The sequence below is a fragment of the Haematobia irritans genome, chromosome 2 (genome assembly GCF_050003625.1).
Source record: "Haematobia irritans isolate KBUSLIRL chromosome 2, ASM5000362v1, whole genome shotgun sequence".
Taxonomy (NCBI): domain Eukaryota; kingdom Metazoa; phylum Arthropoda; class Insecta; order Diptera; family Muscidae; genus Haematobia; species Haematobia irritans.
In genome coordinates, this window is record NC_134398.1 from 234,090,475 (window position 1) to 234,106,466 (window position 15,992).

Consider the following 15,992-nt stretch of genomic DNA (forward strand, 5'->3'; position numbering starts at 1 on the left):
GGAACATATGTTAAAGAAGCGATTTTTTTTGAGGGTGTAAAGATTTACTAAATTCGTACTTCTTAGAAAATAGTTCATTATTTCCTTAAATTTGTAAATTTTTCTACAAATGCGTCCACCATGAACTTCGTATGTCACTAAAGACATTCTTGCAATTTTGAACTCCAATTTTTTCCATTAAACTGCAAAATTTTCTTTAACAAGTGAAAAAAAATATTTATGTCTAAGAAATTGTCTTGAATTTGTCGAAGAATATTTACTTATTTTTGTGATATCGGCGTGATGCCAGCGTTTGTAATACTGTTTAGTTAAAAATTTCTAAAAATATTTAAAATTTTCTAAAATTAACCAAAAGTTTTCTTCCTCATGGGTTCACTATTTTTTCAGTGTATACATTTAACATCTTGATTGTTAAACATACGACTTTAACGACATGATCTCAAAATTAATTAATAAATTGTAAGGATATATGACCATAGACCAAGGAAGGTATAGACATCTCAAGTGAATTCACCATGGTTTTGTTTATTTGGAGTGCGCAGTCATTCCACTCAATTGCGCAGTTAAGTGACTCAATTACTTTTTGGAAAACGAGAATAACCGTACAAATCAGTCAATTTGCATTACAAAAAAGGTGTGGATGGATAGAATTTTATAAGCTTTTACAATATTTGGAGTTTCAACAAGAGAACAAAGGAAAGAAGACAAATTAAAGCCAAATTAAAAAATCACTCCATTGCAGACGAAAAAGAGCCATCTACGGTGTGCACACAAACTACAGCGCTGTAAATTCACTTGAGATGTCTATACCTTCCTTGGTCTATGATATGACAGGAAACCAAATGATAGATCACCATAAAATTTGTTTTCATTTATGACTCAAAAATATACGTGGATGCTAGAGTACGGCAATTCAACTGAAAAAGGCCCTTCCATTAAAAAGCCTGTGAAATTTCTTATATTACATGCCGAATCTAAACTTGCCCCTCTTTGGAACATTGTGTTGGAATATGTAATAAATATCGCTTGTATATTACAAAATTATGTTTAAATGAAATATGGCCAAAAATCATATAATATGCATGATTCTTTCTCTCTGAATTTTTTTTTTGGAATAACGGAGTGCCAGACAAACCATATCACTGTTATAGACTCACAAACAAGCCCAGAACCGAACCAATCAAAATAAATAAGAAACAGATACAGCAGTGAACACAACATGAAAACACTTTTACAAGGTCGTTCATATATGGCCCTTTTGTGATGCGTTTGTGGGGGAGGTGTTGGGTGATGATTGTGGTCGCTATTGGGGCAATGTCGCCGGAGGAGAATGAATAGTCAAGTGTTTCGGTTCTATGTTTACATCATTTGGGTCTAATTATGAGTGTGCTTTTCAACGGAGGTATGTTCGAATGTAAATATCACCCGTGCGTTATATGAGTTACAATGAATGATTTTTGTTTAGAATATTTCTCCGGTTAATGTAATTAAATTGTGAAACAATGTAAGTACATAGTAATGTATTAGAGTAGTTCGTGGCCATGTTGCGAGTATTTTTCCTGTTTTCAAATTGATTTTCTTCAAGAATAGTAGATTTAAAAAATGCAATGCGTTGTACCAAGTGTTGCATTGAGGGTGCTATACTGAAAACAAGTTTGTCCGGTTCCAAAGATTTTGTTTAACACTAATGATTTTGGTATTGATTCCGAGCCTGAATTCAAGTAAAGACAAATTTAAGACACAATTCTGTGTTCAAATTTTTTCGTCTTTTTTCTTCATGTGCTATCAGGGTCCTTTAAAATCATGTTAACGACAACTTAAATTTACAAATTCGGAGTCGATTACAAGTAGAAATTATGCTTTGTTTCAGGTAAAAAATCTTTAAAATAAAGTGTTCAAACAAATCTCCTATTTTGAAACGCTTTTTTGTTTTGTAATCAAGTTACAAAAAGTAGACAAATTTATAGACGATTTCATTCATTTTGAATATTTTTTCTGAATTATTAAAGCCACGCTGTCCTTAGTCAAACAAAATTTTCTTTTAAAATTTGAAGTCGAATCACTTAACTATAAGAACAAAACGACTTCATTGAAAAGTTTATTGAATTTTCGACAACGAAAAGCTTTATATCAAAGCATGTCGAACCAAACGCTTAAGCGACAAGTATGCACCTAGCGCCATGAATGGTTTGATGTTCTCAACAGCCCATTATCTTCAATCTATAGTCATTGATCATTACACCCTAATATATTGTATTTGTATCATAAACAATAAATGAATATTTGTAAAACCGCAAAAGGGGGGCCACGCCGCAAAACGCACCAAAAATGGTGCACAGTTGTAAAAATACTACAAAGGTGTTCTACTCATATCAACATTTGTGTGTACATCTCTACACATTTACGTAGGTTTGTGCAGGTTAAGTGGTTAAAATTTTTTGCCAAGTCTATGGAAAATAACAATACGCTGCTGTCACTGCCGACGTTTTTGCTCAGCACCAGCGCAATAGTCGACACAGTGTCATCAACTAGTTGGACAGACATTTGTTTACACCATATCTCTATTCTTTAAAGTTCGTCGGCGATTGTAGAATTCCTAGAAAAATATTTGGAAGTAAAAATTACTGAAAGTGTCAGTGTCGTAAGCGTTCGTAAGCTAAATACATACACCTGAATATTAGAGTGGGTTCCAACACTCAATGGAATATGATAATAAATTTAAAAGTAATGATTACTTTTTTTAGAAATATTCTTCAGCGCAAATAAATATTACTTAGCTCAAATACAGTGGGGAGTGCATGATTTCACTTTTTGCAATATTTATTACATAGAAAAAGTCTAGTTAGGTTCACAAAGATTGGACCGTTCATGACTGGGTTGTAAGTTATATGACTGGAAATATATATCCGATGCTGGAATTATGAACAAAGAAGGCTATCTTGATATTTTGCAATCAAATTTGCCTAAGTTTGTGGAGGTTTGCGTCTACCTTGAGGAGCAAGTTGTTTTTCAACCAGACCGCAAACCCAAGCATACTTGCAAAATAGGAAAGAAATGGTTGTCGGAGCAAAGTATTGAAATGCCACAAAGCTCCGATCTCAATCCCATTGAGAATTTATGGTATCTGGTTAAAAGGCACTTGAGATTACATCAAAGAGCACCAAAAGTCGGTTATTCCAAAAGAAATAATCAAAAACTTAATAGAAAGCAGTGTTGCCAGGTTAGGTGATTCTCCCCAAATTTAGGGAGTTTTTTCACGTTTAGGGGGATTTTTGGGGGTTAAAAAATACTTAGACCTCATAAAGTGGAGCAATTTTCAACAACAATTCTGACATGGAGAAGAAAGATGCAGGAAATCAACCCAAGTTCCTAAATATAAGCAAGTAAGTATTACCATTATTTTCATTATCCTTTTCAATTGCTTCTTTTGAAAGGGCATTTTTAATATTTGACACAGTTAAAAACAAATTAAGTAATCGTATTTTAATTTAGCAACTGAAAGCATTTTTAGAGTTAAATTTTCATTCAATTATGTTATGGTTCTTAGGGAGCCACCGTGGTGCAATGGTTAGATTGCCCGCCTTGCATACACAAGGTCGCGGGTTTGATTCCTGCTTCGACCGAACACCAAAAAGTTTTTCAGCGCTGTATTATCCCACCTCAGTAATGTTGGCGACATTTCTGAGTGTTTCAAAACTTCTATAAGTGGTTTCACTACAATGTGGAACGCCGTTCGGACTCGGCTATAAAAAGGAGGTCCCTTGTTATTGAGCTTGACAAGGATTCGGGCAGCACTCAGTGATAAGAGAGAAGTTCACCACTGTGGTATCACAATGGACTGAATAGTCTAAGCGAGCCTGATACATCCGGCTGCCACCTAACCTAACCTAACCTATGGGTCTCATAATTTAACACCTACAATTTGTAGACTTCAACGGCAGACGATTTAAAATTTTAATAATATATATATTTACTGAATTTCGTTTTTTTTTCTACTTTGTAAATCGATTTTTTAAATTAATTTGATTTAAAAGATTTATACATTAAATTATTTTGTTTCACCTGTTTTTTAAATTCATATTGTATTTTTATTCAAATAATCTTTTAAAAAGTATCACTACAGGATTTTTTCACAAAATTCGGAACCCATTTTGTACTTTTTACATTCTTAAATTTTTGGGGGTTCTTGAAAAAACTGTAGACCAATTTAGGGTTTTTTTCTTAAGAACACTTGTAGAAAGTATGTCAAAACGAGTTACTCGTAAGTGGTCAACATGTACTCGGCTCCCCCATGAATTTATGGACGACATAGATCTAAATATTAACGCATTCCAAATTTTAGGCAAATCTGATATACCTGCAAATCGGGGATATACTTGCAAATGATTTCATGAGCTTTTGGTGCATCGTTTTGGGTGACATCATTCATAATTGGAAATTAAAATGTGCCTTCTATATTTTAAGAAATCAAAACGATTTCATGTGTATTTTACCATCGATATAAAATGTCTATAATAGCAGACTTTGTTTCAGTTTAAATACAAATAGATTTAATTGTCGTTACGTTGCAATTGAACAAACCTATTTTTATACACGCACACTTCATCTAAACTAGGTTGATGGTTTATGACGTTCCATTTGCGCTTTCTGTGGTGACAAATATATATATAATTTTGTGACTCCATATCCTGCCTTAAATGTCCTCAGTAACAAGCCCTAGTTTCATTAACGCTGACCATTACAAACCTAATAAACGTAAAATGTTAACACAGAATGTGAAGTCAAGTGTACTACTTCACAGTTCCTCAAACTTCCCATTTATATTTATGTACGTTTCTCATTTATTCTTTTGTTTCATTTCAAAAAATAAAACACAAATGACTGAAATTCCATTGTCACGCCACCAAAGTTCTTCACTATTAATATATGCATTTGGAAGAAATTATTCAGGTTAATTTAGTCAATTTAATTAAGCTAGGGAATATGGAATAGGTTCCCCCAAGAGTCCTACATTTTCATTTCAATGAGTTTAAAGTAAAAATATGCAAAACAAAAAAAAAAAAACAGAGGAATAACTTAAAATTTGTTTACACCATTGACACAGTTAATAATACACAAAAAAATTCTGATTCAATCACGAAATTAATTGATCCAATTAATTTTTTAATTAAAAAATTAATTGATACTCTTAATTTTTGTGATTGATTTTTGTTTCAATTAAAAAATTTGTTAAATCAATTAAAATTTTAATTGAATATTTTTTTTTTACTCAATTAAAATTTTGAATTGGAAAATTTTTCGTGAATTTTTTTTTTCTTTGGGTATCATATAAGTAATTAAAATTAAGTGTTGAAAGATCTAATAGCACAAAAATCGAGCAAACGCTGATAGAAAATATTGACCTTAAATGTAAGAGATTATGCTACTTAATTTTAGAGCATGCAATTTGCACAATTACAACGAAAAATTTCTTTAATTTAAGACGTTTTAATTAAAGGAAAATTCATGATTTGTTTTGCCTTACATTTTGTTATTAAATTTAGGAAACGTATTTGAAATTTACGCCCCTCCGTTCAAATCTTTCTAGTAAGGCAAATTTTCCCTAAAATAAAGAAAAACATTTTTGATTTATAGGAAGAATATTTCGATTAAATATAAAAAACTTCAAATATATATATTTGAATTTCAGCCGGATCGGACAACATTTGTTCTTCTGCTACCATTCCACCGGTCCTATAATGGCGGAGGGGCATCTATAATCGAGAAATCTTTTAAATGTACGCCAGTTCACATAGAGGCTTGCTCAAATATTTATGGTCTAAAAACTTCAAAGTGTTCGATTTTCCCCGTAGTTTTTTTAATGTACTTTGTGATTGACAAACGTATTACCAAAAACAATAAAGCCACTTTGCTTTTCTTTGTATGTGACTACCATTTTATGACTATTCCTCAGAGCTACCTGGATATAAAAGTTTACTAGGTTTCCTCACAGTTGCCAAGTCGCCTAACAGTGTCACGCTTCTGTCATTTTAACAAATTTTATGGTAATTATCCAGTTTTGGTGTCTGTGTTATTTACGTTCAGAGTGTAGATCACATTTATTGCGTTATAGACAATTTAACACCTTAATGAGGTGTATTGGAATTCCATATTCACATTATAGTCATTGTACAGAGCAGAATACTTTACGGCATTGTAGAAAAAGCCTAATATCTACTGGAGTCTAAAATTGACGAAATGATTCGCTAATTTAATTATTTACTTACAAATGAAAACAATTCTTTTGTGCCAAGTTCTCGGATGTATTCAACAGTGTCGAACAAAACTATGAAAATGTTAATAAGGCAATTTCTTTATATTCAAATAAAATTATAAATTATAAGGAATTACACATATTTATAGAAAATAAAGAAAAACATAAAAGAAAAACACTGGAAAATTCGCCTAATATCTACTGGAGTCTAAAATTGACGAAATGATTCGCTAATTTAATTATTTACTTACAAATGAAAACAATTCTTTTGTGCCAAGTTCTCGGATGTATTCAACAGTGTCGAACAAAACTATGAAAATGTTAATAAGGCAATTTCTTTATATTCAAATAAAATTATAAATTATAAGGAATTACACATATTTATAGAAAATAAAGAAAAACATAAAAGAAAAACACTGGAAAATTCGTTCCTCGTATATCGCCACTTGACATTATGCTGTTTAGATGCTAAGAACTCCTATACTGGCTGAATAATATAACTTTATGCTCTCCACTGTACCCTGGGACGACTACCAATAAAATCCACACCATTTTCCCCATCTTTCTATTTTTTATTAGTTTTATTTACCTCCACTGGCCGCAATATCCGCGGAAATGTTTACACATTGTTCTAATTATTCTTTTTATTTGTTGTGTACATTTTTGGAGACTTTGGTAGGTTTATGCGAGCGAGAAATATTGCAAAATAATATGAGTATTCGTACGAAACCAGAACCGACAAATACTTAGCTTCTTCATCCTCAAATGAATATTTATGGACTTTTTTGTCTGTGGCGTGTTCGTACGAAATATTTCATTGGTAAAGTCCAGAAATTCGGCATACGTCACTGTTTTAGATTTTTAAAACTCGTTTCATGTTAACTATGGATAAATGTGGCGGCGGCTCTGCACCGCATTAGCTGAAATTCCAATTATGAAGTATCATCTTTATTTAACGAAACTCGTTAAAAGATAACACACATTTTATGGATGTTATGAATTTTTAAGCTATCCTCAAGACGATGAGGAGGTATATATCCAGAATTTGGCGCCATTTAATACATTGGCTTTACCTCTATTTGTGTGGGACAATTTTGTTTACTTGCTGATTAGAGTATGGTGATCTGAGGGGGGTGCTGTAAGGACTGAAAATCATGTCATTCACGGCTTAAAAGCGATTTGAATACATTGCAACTTACTGAAATGAATTGTCTTTTGTCTGCCTTGGTGATTCGCCCATCTCCATGACCAGTTGTATCATTTGGTTAGATCATCACCATCACATTACAGCTATAAGTAGCGAGAGCTGGGTGTTGGGTACAATTAGTCACAATTGGAGAACATGAATCTCTTCCATTCTATTTACTTAAATTATATTTAATTGTGGGTACTTTCTCGTAATTTAAAGTCATGGTCTAGTACAATTGTATCACAAGGTTTGCAAAATTTCTCTTTTATGTAAAAATAAGTTGTCTTAAACAATTACATTTTTGTTTTCGAAATATAGATAAATATTTTAAACTAAATATAAATAAATATTTAAACTAAATAAATATTTTATTTAAACCACAAAAAATGCTGGGATGTGTTAAGAAAGTTAAAGAGCTCTAAATTTACATTCCTTAAAATGTACTTGGAGTTAGTTTAACTCAAGCCAAAATCCAAGCCAAATCTTAAGCAATTCTTTAATTGGCGATTCAAGGAAATTGACTTTTCGACTTTTTGTAATCTTCAAATTTGACTTTTTATAGATACTAGAATCGATCAGTTAAAATTAACTTAACTCGAAAGCTCCAATTTGAGATGAAAGGGGAACACTAAAAAGTTATCTTTTGTGTAGCATAAAATATGAATTTGTCCCACATAAAACTTTCACCAAAAAATGACAAACTTTTCATTAAATACATTTTGTCCTTAAAGTTAGGCGATTAAGGTGTAGACCTCTTCATTTAAAATTAATTAAATTCCGTTGATCTGATGTCAATTTGGCTTTAATACATCCGAAACAATTCCTCAATGTTAATCGTAAAGCTAAAAGATGTTTAAAAAACAGGGGACGTACTTCAAGACATTTTCTTTAGAAAAAGTCGAGATGGACAAACTACGATGTGTTTCCCAGAATCAAATACACAAATCCTAAATTTAAAAGTAGCGAATTTCAATAACGAAATTTGTATCCCATATATTCACTTCTCAAAATATTAGATTGTATAATACGCTAGCGTTCCTGGTGTACATTATGGCAAATGATTCCTAATTTGAGTGCGGTCGCAATTGAGTGGAGAATATCTGAGATAAATAATGATGTAGTGTAATATATTTTTTTATGCTCCGTCAAAATTGTTTTGACATTCGCTTGGGTGAATTCCAACATGCCACGAGGAAAGACAGCACAAGTCAAAGATTGCAACTCGTAAAGATCACAATCCTATTGATATGTTTTGGCATGGCGTTCGGCCGTCCATCTAATATTTCTCCCGGGATCAATCCCCCCAGGCAGCAACAAACATATGTTTTGGAATTAAAGGAAATTTATTGTCAGTTGGAAAAATGTTCATTTAATTTAGAATTTCCCAGCAGAAAATATTACGGTCGTTTTGGAGAGGGATTTTCCAGATCGTTTGCAATAGTGTCTCTGTTCGGTTAGGAAATGAGTATAATCGAGGATAGATTTTTCAGTACGGTAAATGAAGTAAGGTAAGAAATGAAACTGTAGGAAGTAAAACTGTAGGAAAAAAAATTGTAAGCAGAGTGGCAAACAGTCACTGAGAGTGCTGACTAGAAAAGTATGTATGATCTGTTATTTTAGACCGGAAACTCATCATATTCGATGAATTTTGAGATTTAGGTCGCTAACGTACCAAGGTCCACCTCGTGGTTCGAGTGAAAATGTTTTTCAAATTGTAAAGACCAAATAGAACAAGTATATATAGCAGTAAGTTCGACGGGGCCGAATCTTTAATAACCACCATAATGACAAGATCAGATTATGGATTTATAAGAACCATTTTTGGTTGAGTTTTTGGGGAATCATAAACATCTCTTGTAAGTGTGCAAGAAAAATGATGACATTACGCCTTGATTTGAAATCTAAAATCTAAAGATTTTTATTCAAATTACTACGAGAAGTAAAATCGGGAAATTTTACATACAGTTTCAAGCAATTTTTATGATCTGTGCTCCTTCAATACACTCAAGATGTGAAATCGGTCTATATACACGCAAAAAAATAATTCTTTCCTCCCAAACGAAATTTTAGACAAAGTTCGTTTCTCATTTGCTTTTCGCTATAAGGAAGTGTATTTGGGAGAAAAGTATATACTTTTTGTGATAAACGTTTATTCTTTTCCAGGATGTAAAAACAATTTCATAAGGACAAACTCAAAAAAAATTGCATTTTCCCTCACATCTTTCTCACATCCACGATGTTTTTTAGTTCTTAATACCAACAATGTAGAAGAAATTATACGATTTTATAAATTTTAAAATTTGTTTTTACCTTTCGCCTGGACGGAGAATCGAACCGCGGACCATGCACTTTGTAAGCCAACACACTAACCACTGAGCTATGTACCTGTTATGGTCATCAATAGATAAATATCCATATAAGTTATATTTATATAGCATAGCTTGCGGCGCCCACGAACCGAATAAACAAAGTTTATTTAACAGAAACAAACATTTAGTTTGGCACCGTGGTGCAGTGGTTGCTACGTCCGACTTGCATGCCAAGGGTCGTGGGTTCGATCCCTGCTACGACCAGAGTTTTTTTTACATATATTCCAGATATGTTCGGAAGATTCCGAAAACAGGGTTTGATATAAACTGTGTTGTTGTTTCAAAAATAACTTTTTTTATTGAAAAAATACAAATTTTGTAACAAACGAATTTTTTTGGTGATAAAAGTTTAAAATTTTCGAAGCAATTCAAAAAACTCTAACAAAAGAAAAACGTTTTTGGTACACGTTTTCCAAACGTTTTTTTTTCTTTGCGTGTATACTCAAGATGTGAAATCGGTCTATATACACTCAAGATGTGAAATCGGTCTTACCAAATGGACCTATAAAAACTAAATCCGATACAGCTTTCTGTGGCCGGTATATTTACAATTTCAGGCAAATCGGGAGATCGGTCTATATGGGGGCTATAGCAAACCCTAGACCGATGCACACCATATTCGACACACCTATTTACGGTCCTAAAATAACTCTAGATTTCCAATTTCATGGAAATGGGATAGAAACTATGGTTTCTAGAAGCCCGAGAAATAAAATCGGGAGATCGGTCTATATTGGGGCTATACCAAAACACCGATAGGCACCATTTTCGGCATATAAAATACCTCTAGATTTCAAATTTCTGGAAAATTGGATTGAAAATACGAAATAAAAATTATATTGTATTAAATGATGAAACAATTTTTTGTAAGGATATAGATGCCAAATGACAAGCTAATAGGAGTTGGTTCAAATTTTCACTACATCCATACTAAAAGAAGAGTTTTCTTTTCTGAGAAACGAGGTTTTAGACAAAGTTTTCTTTTGAAGCTAGAAAATTTTCTTTAATGGGATATCTATTCGCATATCATAAATTTGAGTTTGTTTGCCCCACAAGAAAATACTTTATAAGAAACGGGAATTACGTTCCTGAGGAAAGTATTTTTTCTTTGGGTGCGGATCACAAGTTGGAGATCTAAAATGGATTTTGTTTTACTTTGTGTTTTGTAGATGCATCAAAGTTGTTGTACTCTGATAATGCCCCCTAAGAAATTCATATAAATTAAATATAGTGCTATTAAAATCTTATAACAAATTGAATCTACAACAAGTGTAACATAAAAAATTACCATGGCCATCGAAATCATGACATTGATGGTGTCTAGATCACGGAAACTTTTCCTACGATTTAGTTTCTCTCAATTATGTCACCATCCTCATACATGACACTTATGCATTAAATAATCAATTGCCTGGTGATGAATTTGGTCCGTGTGTCGTTTACCGCTTCATCTTTCTGTTTTAGTGAAATACTGCATCAGTATCTTTCGATTGTGTTGCTCGTGTTTAGTAGATTCCTAAGTTCATAGGAATATTTTTGCTATTCCATTCTAGCAGTAGGCCGCGCATATTTTTACGCAATTCTCACAGAGATGTGATGTGATCATGTTTTCTTTATTATCAAATTTATTGACTCATTTCTGTCGGCTGTTCCGTGATAAACAATTCATGGAACAGTGGATGGATATCTTGTTTGTCGAAAGCTTAATTTTTTTCCTTCCATATTCTAACACACTCTTCTTGTTAAAATATTTTGGTTTGATTTAAATAAAATTTCAAAATAAATTCTAACCTATTTTGATAATATTCGAAACATTAATTAGTTTTAAGAATTTTCTTTAAAATATCGATGATGTTTTTACGACGCTTTTAAATTTCATAGAAAGATTTTTGTTTATATTTGTGTTTATGTTCAATGAAAAATTAGTTTATATCAAAAACATTTAACTTGTTTAATATGATAATAAAGAAAATTATTGATATTAATGTAAGTTTTATCCTTCATGTAATACATTTTTTATGTTAAAAAGGAAGGTTACGTAAATTCTTTTTCAAGTGCATGTGTTTCCTCTACATATCAAAAATGCAATCTTATTGTCAGTTTTTATGGACTTGTTACATTATATGCACTACAACGGTTAATGATCCAAATTTCGAGGAAATCGGAAGAAATTGTTTCTCTTACAAAAACTATATCTGATTTTGTTTCAGACTTGTTTTTGTATTTTTTTCGAACGCTTCTACAGCACATACACGCTTTTCAAAACAAACTCTTTAGTTTTTTAACTAATTTATTTTTTTCTGCATACTGTTAGTAAAAAAGAAAAATTAAAGTTTTTAACATTGGGTTTAATTCGAATTCGTGAAAAGGTTAATGATAATTGACCGGCCGGCTTCATTCTCTGGCTGAAAACTCTATATTCTAAACAGCGTTGCCAATTTAGCTATTTTCCCGCTAGATTTGGTTTTTTTTTAAAATCGTTTAGCGGGGAAAAAATGCATTTATTTTTTCTGGCTTTTTCATGACCCTTTTAGCTATTTTTAGCTTTTTTAATTCTCTACATGTTTCTATTGAAATATGGATAAAACTACGTGTTTATCTAAGCCTTGCTACTAGAATAAAGTTTTCCACATATTTCAAAGCTTAATTGAAATACTAATAATGATTCCCCCCATTATTCGGGTCATTTTTGCAGCAAATACACCTTGTTGTAAAGTTTTTTCCTCATATTCATAAAAGTTAACGTAAACTTTAAATCTGCTATTACCATCCAAATTCCTTAGATAAACTGTCAGTAAATTATTAGGAATATTAGCATTTGACTCGTTTATGGCGTCCTTTTTATGTTATTATAATATGTATTCTCAAGTTACACAGAAAAAAGTGAATAATTGAATCAAATACAAAAATTGTGAATTCAATTATTTTTGTATTTGATTTTCAGCTTATGACGAAAATTGTAAATCCAATTACCCAAATTGTAAGGTTTTCATAAAACTATTTTCAAATGATGTAATATTTGCGTGAGTATAAATGTAATTGGAATTTGTCAAAATATTCAAATGACATAGTACTCAATCCAAATACATTAGTATTTGAAGTATATAAAGTGTTTTCAATTACAGTCGTAATTGAACTGAGTACAATGTTTATAGAATTTTGTAAACTATACAATTACTATCGTAATTGTGTTTATTACGATGTTAATCACTACAATCTTTGTACTATATAATCTATATTAATTTAAGAAAATTATACAAATACACTCTGAAAAAAGGTTTAATGCTTTTTATTATAAAAAAGAAATTCTGAAAATATGTATAATTGAAAATACAGCGAAGTACATGTTTGGTAGAAAAATACAGAATATTCATTATAAACGACGTATTTAACAGGCTAACTCACAAAGAAAAAACAGTTTTTGAATTATCTGTACCACCTGCTGGAATTTCCCAAATCTTCCTCATTTATATGCGATTTGTTTAGGCATCCTGCTCTTCTGTAATACAAACATCTATTCATTTCAAAGTTTCGAAAATATTTCAAAGTTTTACATGATTTTACCTTCTGTTGCTGGGAAGAAATCCTCGAAATCTCCGTTTTCGAAGTAAACACATTTTCCTCTAGGCCACATATTTTTGACAGTCGGCTTATATCCATTAATAGGGCAATTTGACGTGTACACGACCTAATTGTAAAAACAAAATAGAAAGAATGTAATTGTATATATATTCCAAAGCTTATTCGCAAGTTTTTAAACGACCAATTATTTTCATGTTTGACTTAATAAAAATCGTATTTGATATAATTTTTTCATTCAATTATGCCAATAATTGATTTTTATTTTGCTTAAGTTTTTTCTGTGTACTAAGTTAAAATAGTAGATGTGAATTACTTTGTACACTGAAAAAAATATTGTCGTTAGGTCAAAGATTTCATGTCCTTAAAATACGAACGTGAATTTTATGCTTATAATAATAGCATTTGTGATTTTTTGTTATATAAACTGTTTTCCTTATCCAAATGTCGACAAAGTCGTTTTGTCAGTGTCCTTATAGTTAAGTGATTCAACTTAAAAACGGGTATTTTTACATGAAAGAAAGTTTTGTTAGGCTAGGGCCAATTCTGAAAAATTCTTAAAATTAATGAAATAGTCTTTAAATTTGTGGAGTTTTTGTATCTTGACCACAAACCAAAAAAGCGTTCAAAAATAGAATATGTTTTTCAACACTTTTTTTAAAGACGTATTTTACTTGATATATAGAATACTTTCTACTTGAAGTCGAGTCTGTATTTGGAAATCTAAGTTGTCGTTAGCACGTTTTTAAAGCACTTTGATAGCTCATGAAGGAAAAGCTGAATAAAACGAATAAATTCAAATTTGACTCGGACTCAATACCAAAATCATTAGTGTACAAAATATGTTTTACTGGGAAAAATTTTCTTTTTGGTGTAAACAAAGGACTTCCAGTAAAAATTTGTGATAGTAATCAAAATGTATCGAGTATGCCAACAGCGCTAATATGACTTAGATATTGTTACACTCTCACAGAAGTAGAATTAAAATGAATACAATTAAATTAATATGCATGTTAAGTGAACTAAATCTTTTAAGTTTGTTAAATTTCAATCAAAATTTTTTTGATTGACTTTTGATACAAACAAATTAGCTTTTTTCTAGCTATTTTGTTAGCTTTTTAAGCTATTTTTTTTGGGACAAATCTAACGGTTTTTGGTGAAACAATTCTGGCAACACTGCTTCTAAACCCTCATTTACAATCCCCTCCGACCTACCCTAACCAAAATATTTGTTCAAAATTTTAAGAAAATCAATTATACGTTTTTCTCTTGATTGACAAAATGTATATGCCTCCATCCTGCGATGGAAAGTTTTAGAAATTACAGTAGTCCACATGTAACTGATCCTTTCCTTGTACAGAATTGAGAATTGTTGATTACTTTCACAAGAACATGCCCTATTAGGAAAGTACTGATCGTTCAAAACATGAGGAAAATGTTATTTTTGGACGGTGAACATGGAACTTGTTTGTCGCAACTATGTTATTTTCTCGAAACTTATATATCTGATTTCGGAAACCATTGTTCAGCGTTCAAAAATAACATTTTGCTCTTGAAATATGTTTGAGATGATCATATTCCTTCTCTGCGTGGGCCAGTCTTCATGAACTCATCGGTCTGTCTGGAAATATTTACTTGGGAGTAAATACTAGTACAATATCGCAACACTGTGCAATGTGGCCCCTTAAAAACGTGTAAATCCCTGTATTGGCACAACCAATGGGGTGACATGGGATGATTGCTACAACACCACTGCAGAAGCTGTTGCCGAATCAATTTTATTTTGTTTTCATCAATCCCATTTTCTCACACCGTATTTTTAGCAACTTTCGATTAACGCGACGCGAGAGACAATCGTGAGAGAGCACTAAACCTTTACCTTAGGATGCGGTGAGTCAATGTATGAATGAATGCATGCGTAAGCAGTGCAGGCCAACGGACGGACAGAAGAATACTTCTGTCACCACGGTGAGAGCAGAAAATATTATCGGTAAATTCTATCGCATCACCAGTGTATCTTTGGATCTGTGGCGGGTAAAGTGTTTGGTATTGTGTGTTGTCGATGGTCGTTGTTGAATGCCGCGTCGGTTGTCGTCGGGCCGTTGTTTCATCGTTCGTTGTTTGTCGTTATCACTTTTGACAACTTCACGTGACGAAGACAGTTGCAATTGAGTTGTTAATGTCATCTACAGTTATTTGTTGTAATAATATTATTATCATTGTTGTTGCTGTTGTGTGTTATTGCCATTACATATCTTGGCGAGCATTTCTTGTGAGTTGATGTGACAAACCGATGCAACTTTCTTTTGGATGGGGTCGCCTGGCAGTCAATAACGCTAAAGTGAAAATGTGATTATGGTCATTATCTATAGCCCCCTATATGCTCTGGGCAATGAGCTGCAATGATCAATAATATTATCAATCATTATACATGTGTGTGGCACAAATGCCCAAGCGAGAAAATCAAAGCCTATTAAAACCATAAATGTTTAATTAAATTGAATCATGTTTCATATATCATCGTCACCGTACAATGGCCACCATCAGCTTCAGCTCCTCCAGTGCCAACATAAATGTGGCAAGTGAGTACCATTTCATTTAT

General features: G+C 32.1%; 1 protein-coding gene and 1 long non-coding RNA gene across 2 annotated transcripts in view; one reads left to right on the plus strand and one right to left on the minus strand.

Annotated features, from left to right (window-relative positions):
* Positions 1–15,992, plus strand: part of toc (toucan) — a 168,246-nt gene that overhangs the window by 20,756 nt on the left and 131,498 nt on the right. The gene's annotated exons all lie outside the window — the stretch shown is intronic.
* LOC142227414 (uncharacterized) lies at positions 13,085–13,501 on the minus strand. Its single transcript, XR_012719831.1, has 2 exons — positions 13,376–13,501; positions 13,085–13,310 (listed from the first exon to the last, which is right to left on the minus strand). It is a non-coding gene; the product is annotated as an uncharacterized LOC142227414 (long non-coding RNA).